This window comes from Amblyomma mixtum, chromosome 3 (genome assembly GCF_055824585.1).
Source record: "Amblyomma mixtum isolate Tamu chromosome 3, ASM5582458v1, whole genome shotgun sequence".
Lineage (NCBI taxonomy): Eukaryota > Metazoa > Arthropoda > Arachnida > Ixodida > Ixodidae > Amblyomma > Amblyomma mixtum.
The window spans coordinates 332,565,484-332,581,214 of record NC_143014.1 but is presented as its reverse complement, the minus strand read 5'-3'; the positions used below and the strand labels follow the sequence as shown (position 1 = coordinate 332,581,214).

At 45.1% G+C, this 15,731-nt stretch overlaps 1 long non-coding RNA gene across 11 annotated transcripts in view; it reads right to left on the bottom strand.

The window, feature by feature from the left end:
* The window catches only part of LOC149355971 (uncharacterized), a 133,405-nt gene that overhangs the window by 36,851 nt on the left and 80,823 nt on the right, over positions 1-15,731 (bottom strand). For 3 of the 11 annotated variants that reach the window (XR_016291597.1, XR_016291599.1, XR_016291594.1), the window contains 5 exons: positions 13,974-14,125; positions 13,412-13,484; positions 11,056-11,237; positions 9,146-9,297; positions 3,117-5,632 (listed from right to left, as the gene is read on the bottom strand). This is a non-coding gene — a long non-coding RNA (uncharacterized LOC149355971). Of the gene's footprint in view, positions 1-3,116; positions 5,633-8,580; positions 9,298-10,197; positions 10,268-11,055; positions 11,238-12,478; positions 12,566-13,411; positions 13,485-13,712; positions 13,841-13,973; positions 14,126-15,731 lie in introns of those variants that run through there. The other 8 variants (XR_016291601.1, XR_016291600.1, XR_016291602.1 and 5 more) reach the window with 6 other exon arrangements.

The window sequence follows — 15,731 nt, the reverse complement described above, 5'->3', positions numbered from 1 at the left end:
ATCATCAAATGCGAACTGCAGTTCTCTTGCTAGACTGTTGAATATTACTTTGGTTTTCTGCATGTTAATTTTTAGCCCCACCGTTCTGCTCTGCCTGTCGAATTCATTGATCATGCTTTGCAGTTCATGTCCTGAGTGACTTAGCAAGGCAATGTTATCAGCGAATCACAGATTACTTAGGTATTCTTCATTAACTCTTATCTCCAACTGTTCCCATTCCAGTCCCCGGAATACCTCCTGTAAACAGGCACTGAATAGCATAGGCGAGATGTGCTCTCCCTGCAGGACACCTTTCCTTATTAGTATTTTATTGCTGAATTTATGGAGAACTATGGTAGCTGTGCAATTGTTGTAAATATCTTCCAATATTTTGACATAACACTTTTCTACACCCCGATTCTGCATTGCCTGCAGGACTGCGGAGGTTTCTACTGAGTTGAAGGCTTTCTTGTAATCAATGAACACTATATATATAGGTGCTGGTTATATTCTGCTCATTTCTCTATCACCTTACTGATAGCATGGATATGGTCTATTCTCGAGTATCCTTTGCGAACTCCAGGTGGTCGAAATTTCCGGAGCTCTCCACTACGGCGTCTCTCATAGCCTTAGTCGCTTTGGGACGTTAAACCCCATAAACCAAACCAAACCAACTTTTACGAAAGCCTGCCTGATCATTTGGTTAACTGAAGTCTAAGGTTGTCCTGACCCTATTAGCGATTACCTTAGTAAATACCGTGTAGACAACAGACAATAAGCTGATCGGTCTGTAATTCTTCAAGTCCTTGACATCTCCTTTCTTATGAATTAAGATAATGTTAGCGTTTTTCTAAGCTCTAGGTACGCTCGAGGTTACAAGGCATTGCGTATACAGGGTGGCTAGTTTTTCGAGCACAATCTCTCCTCCATCCTTCAACAAATCTGCTATTATCTGATCCTCACTAGCTGCTTTTCCCTTCTGCATTGTTCCTAAGGCTTTCTTTACTTCCTCCTTCGTTATTGGCGAAATGTCCCATTGCTGTGCTCTACTGCCTCTCTCAGTAACATTCTGAATGCAATCGCTACTGTATAGATTTGTGCATAACTATTTGGCTACTTTAACTATCTTATCCGTATTGCTAATGACATTGCCCTCCTTGCCTCTTACTGCATACATCTGGTGTTTACCTATGCCTAGTTTTCTCTTCACTGCTTTTTGGCTACGCCTGCTCTACGGAGCATTCTCGATTTTCTCCATGTTAAACTTCCTGATGTCGGCTACCTTGTGCCTATTTATTAACTTCGACAGCTCTATGAGTTCTATTCTGTCTATGGAGTTAGTCGTCCTCATGCTTTGCCGTTTCTTAATCAGATCTTTAGTCTCCTGACATAGCTTCCTAGTATCCTGTCGAACCATCGTACCTAACCATAATATCGTAATAACCATAATATCTGTGAGACGATCGTTCATAGTTTCAACATTACGGTTGTCATCTTCAGTTAAAGTGGAAAATCTGTTCTGCAGCAAAATCCTAAATTCTTCGACTTTCCCTCTCAATGCTAACTCGTTAGCAGACTTTCATTTCATTAATTTCCTCCGTTTCCTTCTCAAATCTAAGCTAATACGAGACCTTACCATTCTGGACCTTTCTGAGGGCCTTCACATCCTTTATGATGCCAGGGTGAGCGCACAGTATGAAGTCGATTTCATTTTTAGTCTCACCACTGGGGCTCTTCCACGACCACTTCCTGTTGGCTCGTTTGCGGAAGAAGGTATTCGTGATCCATAAATTATTTCTATCTGCGAACTCTACTAACAACTCTCCCCTGCTATTCCTAGAGCCTATGCTATAGTCACCTACAGCCTGGTCTCCAGCTTGCTTCCTGCCTACCTTCGCATTGAAGTCGCCCGTGAGTACAGTGTACTGTGATTATTACTTTGGTCATTGCCGATTCTGCGTCCTCATAGAAGGTTTCAATGATCTGGTCATCATGGCTTGATGTAGGCATGTAGGCCTGCACCACCTTCAGCTTGTACCTCTTATTAAGCCTAATTACGATAGCTGCCACCCTCTCGTTAATACTATAAAACACGTTTGTTGCCAGCTCTATGCTGTTTGATGAGGAATCCCACGCCTAGTTCTCGTCTGTCTGCTATTCCACGATAGCACAGTACGTGCCCGCCCTTTAATACTGTATACGTCTCATCTGCCCTCCTAACCTCACTAAGCCCTATGACATCCCAATTAATGCCCGCTGATTCCTCCAACAGCAGTGCTAAACTAGTCTCATTGATTAAGGTTCTTGCATTAAACTTTGCTAGGTTCAGTTTCCAATGTAGGCCTGTCCAGAGCCAATGATTCTTAGCACTCTGCGCTGCGTCACAGGTCTGACCACCGCCCCGGTCAGCTGCTCCGCAGGCACTGGGGGCTGAGGGTTAATTGGGTTGTTCATAGAAGGTTGCGGCCAAGTACTACACCAGGGTGGCCAAATCCTGCTCTGGTGAGGAAGTGCGTTGTCGGTTCTATTCACCGAGATCAGGCCGCAACCTAGGCCTGTTTGTACAGTTCCAGCAACACATGGAGCGTCCTCTTTGTAAAAAAGCTCGGTGAAGAATTGTGAACACCAGAGACCTGGGGAGGGGGCTATGCCTGGCTAGGGCTAAGCCTCAGCACAAGGTCCAAAGACCGAGTGTCACGAAAAACGCAGCCAAAAAAGGCCAGCACACCAGAAAAGAAAGCCAGTGAGGTCCGCGACCGCGTGCGGGTGTGCGAAGAAATGGCTTACCTCAGTCTCCCAGCACCGCAGGCCGGACAAACCGAGTGTTTTCCCGGTGAGGGCAGGTGCCACGGCCAACTACAGCACGGCAATGGGTGGACGATCCCAAGCTGCAGAAACGGCCGAAAAACGGCTGACCGACCACAGGAACCGGCAGCGGTGGTCACAGGAACCGCCAGCGGTGGCCGCAGGAACAGCCGGGATCACCGGCCGCAGCTGAAAATAGACAAAACCTAGTCAAATTACGGAGCTGAGGAGACAGCAGATCAAGCACCGTTTTCGTCCTCTTCCATGTAACGCGTAAAGTGCAAGTGTCTTTGAATAAAAAGCAAAAAGATGGAGATATGCAAAACAATTCCATATTTCACTTCAGTATAATGCACTGTGTCTAACACTGTGCTCAAAGCATGAGAGCACAACAATCTCACTATTGCAATAGTGAGAATTTTTTACAAAAGCCGACCAGCTACCTAAACAATATTTTATAACTACTGACCTGATGACATTTCTTTCACAGCACTGGAAAAAAAGGTCACACCAGAAACTTGTTTTGTCCACTGTTGAGGGGTAGAAGAGCAATAAAGCTAACAGCAAAAATGAGTATTAGATGGCAATTTAGCTGATACTAAATGGGCTAGGAAAAGATGCACTGAACAGACAACCAGTTCTCTGCCAAAGTAACATGAGTAATTGGGGGCACGCCACTGCAACGAACGTGGTCATGAAACTGTCACTCTTTGCGCAGGCCTTCCTGGTTTGGATCTTTGCTGCGCTGAATTCCTGCCTTGGCAGCATCTACCCCGCCACTGCCCGTCACCTCGGTGAGGCTGCTTCACAGCTTCCCGTGTTCATCGCCAAGACAGCAGAAGACATGTTCCATCCGCCACATCCAGCTAGTCAAAACGCCTGCCTGGCAACCATACACCACCATCACCACAGGAGCCACGCCTCGACTACAAATGCAGCTATCGCTCTGGGGCCATTCGGGGCACGCCACTGCAACGAACGCGGTCTTGAAACCGCCACTCTTTGCGCAGGCGTTCCTGCTTTGGATCTTTGCTGCTCTGAATTCCTGCCTTGGCAGCATCTACCCTGCCACCGCCCGTCACCTCGGTGAGGCTGCTTTGCAGCTTCCCGTGTTCATCGCCAAGACAGCAGAAGACATGTCCCATCCGCCACATCCAGCTACAGTCAAAACGCCTGCCTGGCAACCATACACCACCGTCACCACAGGAGCCACGCCTCGACTACAAATGCAGCTATCGCTCTGGGGCCATTCGGGGCACGCCACTGCAACGAACGCGGTCATGAAACCGCCACTCTTTGTGCAGGCTTTCCTGCTTTGGATCTTTGCTGCTCTGAATTCCTGCCTTGGCAGCATCTACCCCGCCACCGCCTGTCACCTCGGTGAGGCTGCTTCGCAGCTTCCCGTGTTCATCGCCAAGACAGCAGAAGACATGTTCTATGCGCCACATTCAGCGACAATCGTAACGCTTGTCTGGCAACCATACACCACCGTCACCACAGGAGCCACGCCTCGACTACAAATGCAGATATCGCTCTGGGGCCATTCGGGGCACGCCACTGCAAAGAACATGGTCATGAAACCGCCACTCTTTGCGCAGCTTAGTTACCTACCTCATGCCAACTCTGTCCGTACTAGCAACCCCTTCTTGGTCGCAGTGTTGTGCCCCGCTGACCTGCTTGACTTCTACCGTAGAGTAATGTGCCTGTCATGTTATTTTTGTCTCAACGCCCACATGGTATGCCTCTTGCTTGTCCTCTCGGGTGACGCTGAACTAAATCCTGGTCCTACAGAAGAGGGCATACCTGCATCGCTTGAATCAATTTCGCAGACACTGTTTCGCTTAGAACAGTCCGAAGCCATAGCCCTTGCTGAACTCGCAAAAATACGTGCCGCACAAACTGATATTGAAAGTGTGGTCGGCCGCTTGTCTTCTCGCATTGATGCACTGGAAAAAATTGTCGAGCTGAATCAACAAATCGACCCCGATTCTCCTAGCACTTCACAAACGAATGTAGAAAAATTTTCTGCGGAAATTAAAGTTCTTGCTGACAAATACTATGATGCAGAGAATTGCCTTCGCCGTTGCAATTTGATCTTTTTTGGATTTAAGGATGATCGCGCTGAAACCTCGGCTCAGTCTGAGTCTCTGATTATTTCTTTTTGTTCAGGTAAACTTAGCCTTACCGTAAGCTCTGATGACATTGAACGGGCGCACAGGATAGGGCGTTACCAAGAGGAGAAAAATCGCCCAATAGTTGTCAAACTGGCCCGTTTCAAGGAAAAATCAAGGATTTTAACGGCAGGACCGAAGCTAAAAAATACCTCTTTTGCAGTTCCCAAAGATTATTCCAAACGTGTGCGAATGGCCAGAAGTAAGCTTTATTCTTACGTCCAAGGAAGAAGCACCACATTTAAGATCTGTTTCGACAAGCTCCTGATGAATGACCGTCAATTTATTTATAACTCTGAAACAGATTCTGCCCAAGAAGTGAAATTATAGCGTTTGCCATCCACTCATCGGCCACCGCTCATCGGCCACCGCCACACCTACTTCGTCAGTCACCACAAGTGACATACGCAGCCCCGAGTTATCAAACCTTAGCAGTTCTACTTTCCAACGTCTGCAGCTATCTGCCCAAAAAAGATGCTGTTGAAGCCTTCCTAAACGATAGCGATACTGATATAGCTATATTTACTGAATCGTGGCTGACCTCGGACATCTCGAATGAAGAGCTGCTGCACGATACACGATCTTTCAGTCCACAGACGCGATAGGGTGGTCCGGAGAGGAGGTGGTGTACTAGTTTTTGTAAAGTCGAGCACGCCTTCTTTTCCTATTTTGCCCATCTGCAATCAAGAAATTGTGGCGATAAGGTTATTGCTTCCTTCTAGCACAGTCATAATGCTTGCATGCTATCGTGCTCCAGACCAACATTTCATTTGTTAATGAACTGTACTCAATACTACTTGACCTTAATACCCGTTATCCCCATGCAACTTACTTACTATGCGGCGATTTCAACTTTCCTGATATTGACTGGTACAACTTATCCGCACATTCTGGCCAATCGAGAGAGTTTCTAAACTTAGTCCTTACCTTTAACCTTGCGCAAAGAGTTCACACTCAAACTCGCCTAAACAATATCCTCGACCTTGTTCTTGTTTCAGATCCTGAATGTGTCCAGTCATTATCATCCATTCCGGGCTTCAGCGATCATTGTACCTTGTTGTTTAACTTATCTATGCCCATCGCTACTGGTCAACCTTCAGTTAAATTCATTTGTGACTATAATAAGGCCGATGTTCAAAGTATCATTGCTGAGCTAGACAAGTTTTTCCATCAATTTCGCATGCCCTCTTCCACAAGAACCATCAATGATAACTGGTTGCTCTTCAAACAAAAATTAATATCACTTATTCATCTATATGTACCCCTCGTACGCATTCGAGGTGATGCCAGCAAACCTTGCTTTTCCAATGCCCTCAGAAAACTTTTAATGAGAAAAAAATGCCTTTTCCGTCTTGCAAAGCATTCTTCCTGTGCCTCACGGTGGGATAAGTATTTCTCGTGTCTTTGCGAATACACGAGACTTTTACGAAGCTCAAAAAGGAAATTTTACCACCAGGACTTGGTAGACATCATGCGCTCCAATCCAAAGAAATTCTGGAATCTCCTTACGCCAGGTAATAGGTCTACGCATCACATCTCCTTGGTTAACCCGGATGGTTCTGTGGTCGCATCAGGCAAACGCAGTGCTGTAATGAACTCTTATTTCTCCTCGGTTTTCACCAATGAATCTACTTCAGACATTCCTCCTGTATCGTAGTTTTCATTTTCCCAAATTCCGCCTGTTACTATAACAGCTAACGGTATTGCAAGCCTCATCGAAAAACTTAAAGTATCAAGTGCCCCGGGACCAGATAATATACCAGTTAAGATACTGAAATGCACCAAGGAAATCTCCAGTCAAATTTTGCAAATAATCTTTGATCAATCTATTGCTACTAGCTTAATTCCGGACGACTGGAAGCTAAGTCGGGTAGTTCCAGTTTTTAAAGCAGGCAACCGTCATGATTCGTCCAACTACCGTCCGATTTCTTTAACCTGCATTGCATGCAAACTATTAGAGCATATTATATATTCACAAACCGCATCTCACCTTGATTCTAACTCTTTCTTTTTTTCCAATCAGCACGGCTTCCGATCCGGTTACTCATGCAAAACCCAACTATTCGAATTCACTACCGACCTTAGCCTAAACTTAGATCCTTCATTCCAGACAGACGCCTTTTAGCTAAACTTTCATGCTTATGCCTTGATCCCCTGATATTAAAATGGATTCGCTGCTTCCTAACTGATCGCTCTCAATTCACTGTTATCGATAATGACAATTCTCCCACAACAAAAGTCTTCTCTGGTGTGCCTCAGGGCTCGGTGCTCGGCCCACTTTTATTTTTAATCTTCATCAATGATCTTCCCTCCGACATTTCATCGACAATTCGTCTTTTCGCAGATGACTGCGTCCTGTACTGCCGCATAACTACCAACAATGATCAGGAATTGCTCCAAAGAGACCTAAACAGGATTGAAAGCTGGTGTTCCACATGGCTAATGACTCTCAATGTAACAAAATGCAAATACATGCAGGTATTACGCAAGTGCACTAAATCGACTACGCGTATTCACTCAGTTCAACCATCCTCACTAAAGCCGAATCATACCGGTATCTTGGCATCCATATCACGAGCAACCTCACTTGGTCCGAGCACGTCACGAAGATTGCTGCTGATGCATCGAAAATACTCGGCTTTATCAGACGTCACCTCAGTTTCTCCCCTTCTTCCATTCGCAGCCTAGCCTGCAAAACTTTCGTCCGTAGCAAACTTGAATTTGCATCCCCAATATGGAACCCACATCAAGCCTACTTAATAGCCAGCCTAGAAGCCGTCCAAAATCGTGCAGCCCGCTTTATTTCCTCCAACTATGACACCCGCTCTAGAATTACCAAAATAAAATTATCTGCCAACATCGAGCCTCTCGTGCATAGGCGTATAATTGCCCGTTTATCATTATTGCATAAATTGTACTATTGTTTTCCCTCACTTCGACACTCCCTTCTGCTCCCTCCCCTCCGAACATCACGCCGTCTTTTCAACTCCATGAGCATCCTAAAACTCCATGGCTCCTCAAACGCATTTAACAAGTCATTTCTGCCTCTTGCCATTAATGAATGGAATTCACTACCCGAATGTATTGTCACTGAACGCGATGCTCTTAAATTCTGCCAAATGCTGTCATTTCACTTGAAATCCCAATGTGGGTAACTGTTGCCTTTGCGTTTTATTTTTATGTTATGATTGTTTGATCTACTACTGCACCTGTCTGCCTGATTTATAAACGTGTTTTTCTTTTTTCTCTTCCTCAACCAACGATTGTTTCACTGTATACTTTTTTCACTGTGTTTTTTTTCTTCACTGTTTTACTGTATTTTTTTTACCTAATAATGCCATTACTTGTTTCGATGTTCGCCCCCCCCCCTTATGTAATACCCAACCAGGGGTCTTTAAGGGCCAATAAATGATGATGATGATGATAAAAGTATGGGAGGGGACATGCAGTTGAGAATGAGTAAAGCTTAAGCGGAATGACAAGAATAGAAAATGTGCACATGCCAGTCCGTCATGGTTTACTCATGACAACAGTAATTAACTGGAGAGCACCGATGTGTGCCTTTGTGATGTAGTGAGAACTTAATTTGACTGGTGGTAAAAAAAAATATTTAGTTGGAAGTATTTCTAAAGCTCTACCTGTTGTTTTAAGCAAAGAGGCATTAAAAACATGAATGCCATTTGTGCTGCTTGCGACAAGCCATTGGTACTGCCAGTAACCATCCACCCTCAACTTTTTTTCCTTTTAGTTCAGCCTGACAGCAATGCTTTTGAATCAGCTTGAATCTCTGGTACACACAAAATTATATAAAATGGTCACTACAACATATGGTAGTTCTGCCAATTTACCAGGGAACATGCTGCATTCTGTACCAAAATTTTTCTCACAGGGTGTGGCAAGCTGGCACTCCAGCTTTTCAATGCTCTCCATATCTTTTGAGGGTAGTCGCATTTCAATAGCTTTGTTCTACTTGGGAATGTTTATATTCCCCAGAATTTTCTCATTTTAATGTTTGATTACTTCCATTTCCTATAGCACGACAGAGAAGTTTTGAAATTAAGAAATTACATCTATGAACAAAGGAATGATCAAAAAATGTCCAATCAATTTTATGCTGCAGACAATACAAAACCCACCAAAAAGTAGAGCTGCACATTGCACACACGAAAAGAACGTTTGAAATCAAGTACCATGTCATTCATACTGGTTGCCTGTGCTTGAGCCTCTGGCTTCATCTTGAACATGTACAGATGCTGCACTCTACGTGGCCTTCCTAGGGCTTGGATGAGTTTGGCTGGTGCTCCTAGGAACTTTGCTGGTACTTTGGGCAGACTTTTCTGGGCTGCAATTTGTGATAATGTAAAACCCATGAAGAACCTCTAAACAACATGCAGTTAACACTGCCATGTACATATGTGCGTTTTTTTTTACTTCTGAAAAAATGCAAACATACAGACTGTTCCACAATTAAACATGTGCCATAGAATGCTTCTCCCAGCTAAACCGGTGATTTGTTCAAGATCAGCTTTGGCACAGAAATGGCGTTTGGTTGGCAGAATTGTTTTATACAACACTTTTTGGGGTACTTGCCTGAATCAATAACAAGAAGCCGAATATTTGCATCGTCTTTGGCAATGATAAAATGAAACAGGCTGCTGTCTCAGTGATTGCACTGGTGACACCATCTCGTCGGTCGACCATGGAGATTAGAAGAAGGATGGGGGTCTTTTGCGGAAGATTGGAAGACTCTTCAGCAATCACTTTATCAATGATCACAAAAAGCTTACATTGGCCAAAACTGCGCTAAATTTGAAGACTTTTGTGGTGCACCATCGTCAAACCTCCTGCAAAGCAATCCCCCACCTCCTTTTGCTGAGTCTCCGTGGCCTACAAACGAGATGGCGTCTGCAGTGCAATCGCTGCAAAAGCGGCCTGATTCGTTACGTTGTTACCGCACACGATGCAAATATCCAACTTCATTCTTACTGAATCAGGCAAGTGCCCCAAAAAATGTGGTATAAAAGAATTCTGCCGAAAAAATGCCATTTGTGTGTAAAATTTGAGCTCAAACAATTCACTGGCTTAGCTGTGAGGTGTATTCCGCGGCGCGCATTTAATTGCAGAACACACTGTATTTCTAATCGTAGCACCACTGCCTGAAAGGACGTACACTGGTGGCTTGCATGGTAGGTCATGAAGGCCTGTTTCAACTTATGTAGTAAACAATACTAAAACCCACCTGGAGAGACAGACAGAAAAGTGGTAGAAGGAAGGCGGGGAGGTTAGCCAGAAGGATGTTCCAGTTGGCTACCCTGTAGTGGGAAAGAGGGGATGTAAAAGTGAAAGAAGAAGTAGAGGAATGTGGTCTGGAGCAAGCAGAGCAAGTAAAGACATGCATGCTAAGAGTCGGAAGCTGCCGCAGATGCGGCCTGCGCACCTTGAAGGCAGCCGAGCGCTGCGACTTTAGTACAGTACAGTGACAGTCTTTCATCGTTAAACACAAGGCAGTCGCACGGCGCAGATGTTGCACAGTGAAACAAGGCGGCTTGCCTTTGCGGTTGATAATATGGATGACAACGGGAGACACTCAACTTTTTCGAATACTGGAGGAGCCATTGTGCCAGCTGCCGAAGAACTGTGAGAACTGGATTAAACACATCCAGTACCTGCACTGCATTTCGTGCAGCTGGCATGTGCAGGCTGGAAAACAGCATATGCATGCTGTCATTTAAGGTCTTCAGCATGGCAGTAACTTGCTCTTCTTCGATATGTGAACTGGTTCCTATTCTAGTGCATGACCAGCAGGGCACGGGGTGCGCAGTGCATGCTCAGTATTGAAGGAGTGCAATGCTTTGGTAATGATGCCCAAAGCACTTGCAGGCCTTGGCCCTGTTTCAGAGTTTCACACTCATTTCCCAAGCATTTCACCCCAGATAAGCCGAACATCAGACCAGGGGAAAGCTTGTACCCATTGCATCACCGGTGGGCACCCGGTGGCACTGAGGAACGAACCCCGCACCCCCCAGCATGCGAGGCGGATGCTCAGACCACTAGGCCACCGCTGCTGTAATACTGACATGCAACTGATAAAAAGCCGTACATTCAATCGTAAGGATGACTGCTTCATGGAGCACAAAAGGTGAGTCCAGGGCCTCAGAATGCTCTAGTACTGCTTGCATCAGTAGTTTGCCATGTAGACGGTGCGGCCACAAGCAGCCAGAGCTGTCTACAGCCAGCTTGCAGGAACCACAGCAACACTGTCACCTTCTAAAAACCAGGCTACTGCAAAGATCAGCACCCGCAGTTTGCCTCATGGATGACTTACATCTCTGCATGATTTCAAGTACAATAGTAATGCGTTTACCCAAACGCCCTTGATCAAGAAAGTGCATTGGAAAAGCTGTAGCATTGAAGATTTTGCACATTAATGCATGCCAAACACTGTTACACAGTTATTTTGTTACTAACACATGCAAGACGTCTATATTTTCTTTTGCTGTGGAACATATTGTGCATTTCTGCTGGTCACAGAACATCAACGAAAACTTATACTATAAAAGTCCCAAAAACAAACACATTACAGTGTGCCAGAGGTATAACATTAAGAATGAAGCTTAAGAAGATTGTGTTGTACCTCAGTTATAAATCTTTCCAAGACACTCTGGCATGGCATAACAAGACAAAGACAGGACAAGGTGCATAAAAAAAATGCAGAGAACTACACGTGGGCGTGTGAATAAAGCAATGGTAGTATCTCATACACTGATAGTGTTCCTGGCAAGGGAAGATGACAAACTTGCATTTGATATCTGTCAAGTGCCATGCCAATGGCTCAGATAGATTGTGAACCCTGAGAACAGCAAGCTACGACGATTTCACACACTTAGAAAAAAGGCCTTTTGCCTGCTACAGTTCTCTGCCAATCCTCATCAAACACAAAATTAAAGATTAGGATTACACTACTATTTAAAAGCATGCAGCAGTTGTCGCCAGTGCTACATTTGAGGATGAAACCTGGAGAGGCTGCTGTAAGAATTTCTGAGCCCTTGCAAGTTGCTGGCATTGGACCACCTTCATGATGATCCTTGAGAATGACAAGAGGACATAATTGGTACACATGACATGCACAGCCCTTTTGGCCACAAGCTCATGAATCCTGTTACTCAGCTCAAGTTGTTTTCTTCCACTTCGGAGAAGACTTCAGCTGGTGCTGGAAGTTTTCTTCAGAAAAGGCACTGAGGTTGTCCAAGCTACCATGCAACAAAACATTGTCTCGCAGGTGATCAACCCATGCACACTGTAGCGTATCTGAGCATGACGATACAATGTACCGAAACATGTAGCAAAGTAGCGCAGCAGATCGTTTGCATACCCATTCAAAGACATGTACAAAGAAGAGCTGGCAGAACTTCAGTTAGCACTGCGAAAGACTATAAAAATGCTCATACTGTTTTCAAAGCGAAACAGACTTCAGGACAATATGGCTTGCATACAAAAGAAAAGCACGCAACTCAGTAGCTTACCACTGAATGACATGTTTGTGAGATCGCTGCGGCCATGCAAACTCTGAAAGACGCGGGTTTGATCCCGGCTGCGGTGGTTGAATTTCCCTGGAAGCGAAATTCCAGAGGCCCATGTACTGTGCGATTGAAGTGCACATTAAAGAACTTCAGGTGGTCGAAACTTCCGGAACCCTTCACTGCGGCGTCCCTCATAGCCAGAGGCGCTTTGGAAGTTAAACCCCCTAAACCACAGCAAACCAAACTTAACACAAGTGACTCCTCAAACTAAGCAAGGCCTCCAATAAAAAAGTTATATACATGAAGGGTGGTGCGCAGTAGTACAGGCGACGGTCTGAGCACAGAACAAGTAACTTCTTAGTCACTCCTATGCTGACCATGTGCAAATAAATCAAGGGGAAAGTAGACACTATGCCAACTGGAAGCTTCTTGAGGGAGTGTCTTTTGCATGGTGTTTCTTCAGCACTTGACAGCTAAACTCATCGCCTGTGTGAGGAAGTAATTTTCTGCCAATGAACACACCCCTTCGATCCCATACCCGCCATTTTCGGCACACTTTGTACAGCAGAGAATACCCACATTGAGTTTTTACACCAGGAACAAAAGCATGCGGTGGCACACCGCAAAAAAATATAGTTAATTGCCTGCCGCTGACACACAGTTCATATTTCATCACGTTACATACTTTGCCCACAAGCAGACACGAAAAAGTATCAGTAGACTCTGGCTTTGCATAGCCCTATTAGCAGCCCACAAACATACCACTACCTGAATATCATCTGTTCTAAAATAGGCCATTGCTGACTTGCAGAGCTTTTTGTCAATAGCACCTCATCAATAAAAAAAACAAGTTTTTCTTGCAATGGCACTCATGAAGTGTCCAAAACTGACAACAGGACAGTCTTCAGACAGGTTTGCAACACTATCTGTACATACCTTCCAGAAGGCACACTGATAGCATCTGCACTCCTAGGAGTTGCAAGTGGTGTTCTAACATCTAAAAGTAAATCTGCAAAACATGAACAGCAGTTATGAGCTTGAAGTTCTTTTTAAGCGTCGGCTCACAACAGTGTGTGAAACACTATTTCGACAAACCGAGATGGTCAAAAAGTTTCCATGCTTTCAGGGGTCATATTACCTATGCACTTGTTGGCACTATAGTATAGCTTTGTGATGTAACAAAAGCTACAAGCATTTGCTGCTCTGAATGAAACTGTTGAGAAAGAATCTGACCTACTCCACCGTACTTTCTTGCACACATGAATGTTGCTCATTTGAGCAGAGGAATTCTGCCGCAAAGGCTGCTGATGTTGAACACCCTGGCCTTCCTTTATCTGCAGATTGAAGTGGCTCAGGCAATGGGCTCTGGAAAAATTAAGATTCTCTCACTGACGACATTAAGTGCCGGAGTCTCTGCTAGTGAGATAATTCATTGAATACTTTTTTGTGCCTTGTTGCCATTCCTCAAGTGTAAGACGCAAGCATGCTTTTTACCTACCTTTCGGAGAGTCAATCTTCACCAGTATGCATGTCGCAGGAAATTGGTAGAAATATATAAGAGCAGACCAAACAATATACCCTTCATGCTGGGGCTTGCAACACAAAGCATTCAGAGGTCAGAATCCGTGGCCAGACAGAGAAGCTGTTAACCTGCGAAAGACACGGCGAGATTAAAAAATGTTGATTCCGAAGCACCAAGTGGGCTAAGAGTACGCAGTAGTGGAGGGCTCAGGATTAATTTCGATCACATGGAGTTTTTGACCATGCACTAACACACACAGCTAGCACATAGCACATGGGTGCCTTATGTATGTCGCCTCCACTGAAACACGGCTGCCATGTCCAGGATTGAATTCAGGGTGCTCAGCTTAGTAGTGGAGCACCGTAACCATCTTCCAACAAGGGCAGCCACTTCTCGAGCAACGACGTGAGCCCACAGCACTGCGTCAACTCCGAGCATTGGCTCCCAAACCGACAAACAAGCTAATGCCGAGGGCCGGGAGACACCGCGCAGGGGCAAACGGAAAGCCGCTGACACTCTCTCTCTCGACAGCGAGAGAGAAATACTTTTCTGCTGCATTGCATGCCGGAAGCGCGTATGTGCACGAGCATATTCGGAGCGACTTGTACCTCGAGAATAGCGGAGAACGGCGGGCTCATGGGCGGACCGAAGTCCTCCTGCCCGAGAAATAGAATCTTGTGCAGTGTGCTGGAGCGCTCGTTAAACACGTCCGTCCACCGTGAGCACTCTGGAAACCAGAGCGCCCTTTTTTAGAGGCTCTTCTTCTTCGCCTATTCTTGAGTTCTTCGCTTATAGCATGCACCAAATAAACGGTCCATATGTGTGTATAACGAAGAAAGGAATTCCCTTCAATCCTCTTTATGAACCACAGTTGAACACTGACGAGATCGTAGCCATGCGCTGCTGTGAAAAATTCTGAATTCTAGCGACATTCAAAGCAGGCATGAGCAATTTGTATTTCTAGCAAGACCATGAAAATGCCGCTTAACGTTGGTACTGGAGTACCATACTGCATGCGTATAGCGTACAGCGACGCTACTTTAAATGCACAGTGCCCACCGACGAACCCATTGATGAAAAGTTTACGTGCAGTTTTCTACAGTGCACCCAAAAACTCGAGTGATATCAACAGAAGTGTTGAGACGCGGAGCCTTCAGACAACCTCGAGCTCGGTAAGCATTCTGCCAAAGCTGCAAGACGGGCGCTGCGCTTCTGCGCTATATCAGAGCACGGACGTTTACTAAAAAGCACCGTTGGTTGGCAGTCTGGTAACTGTGGAGGGTCTAGTTCCCATGAGTCAGTGCACAAAAGGGCCCTCGGCAGCGGTGTCAGAGGAGGATGGCTTGCAGAGGCTGAGCGCATGACATCATGCTCCCTCCTAGTTTTTTCTCCTCCATGGCAAAAGCTCCATGAGTGGCTTCAACCGAAGACACCATGTGCTTTAGTTTTAACATAGAGCAGTTTCCAGTTCCAGAATTTAAAATTAGAAATCTGTGGAAATTTCTGCTGCTGGTTGTGGCCAGGCTTTTTAAAATGCTTTGTTATTATTACTTTAGTTTCATTTCTCAATTTTTTACAATGTACTCCAAAACTGCAACAATTACAATAAAAACCACTTGATATTTTTAGTGTTTCCTAACTAATGCTTTGTATTCTGTATATATAGCATTGCCTGGTTCTAATGACTCAAGAAATGAAATCATTTTTTTCTGATTTTGTAGGTTGAAGTGATTT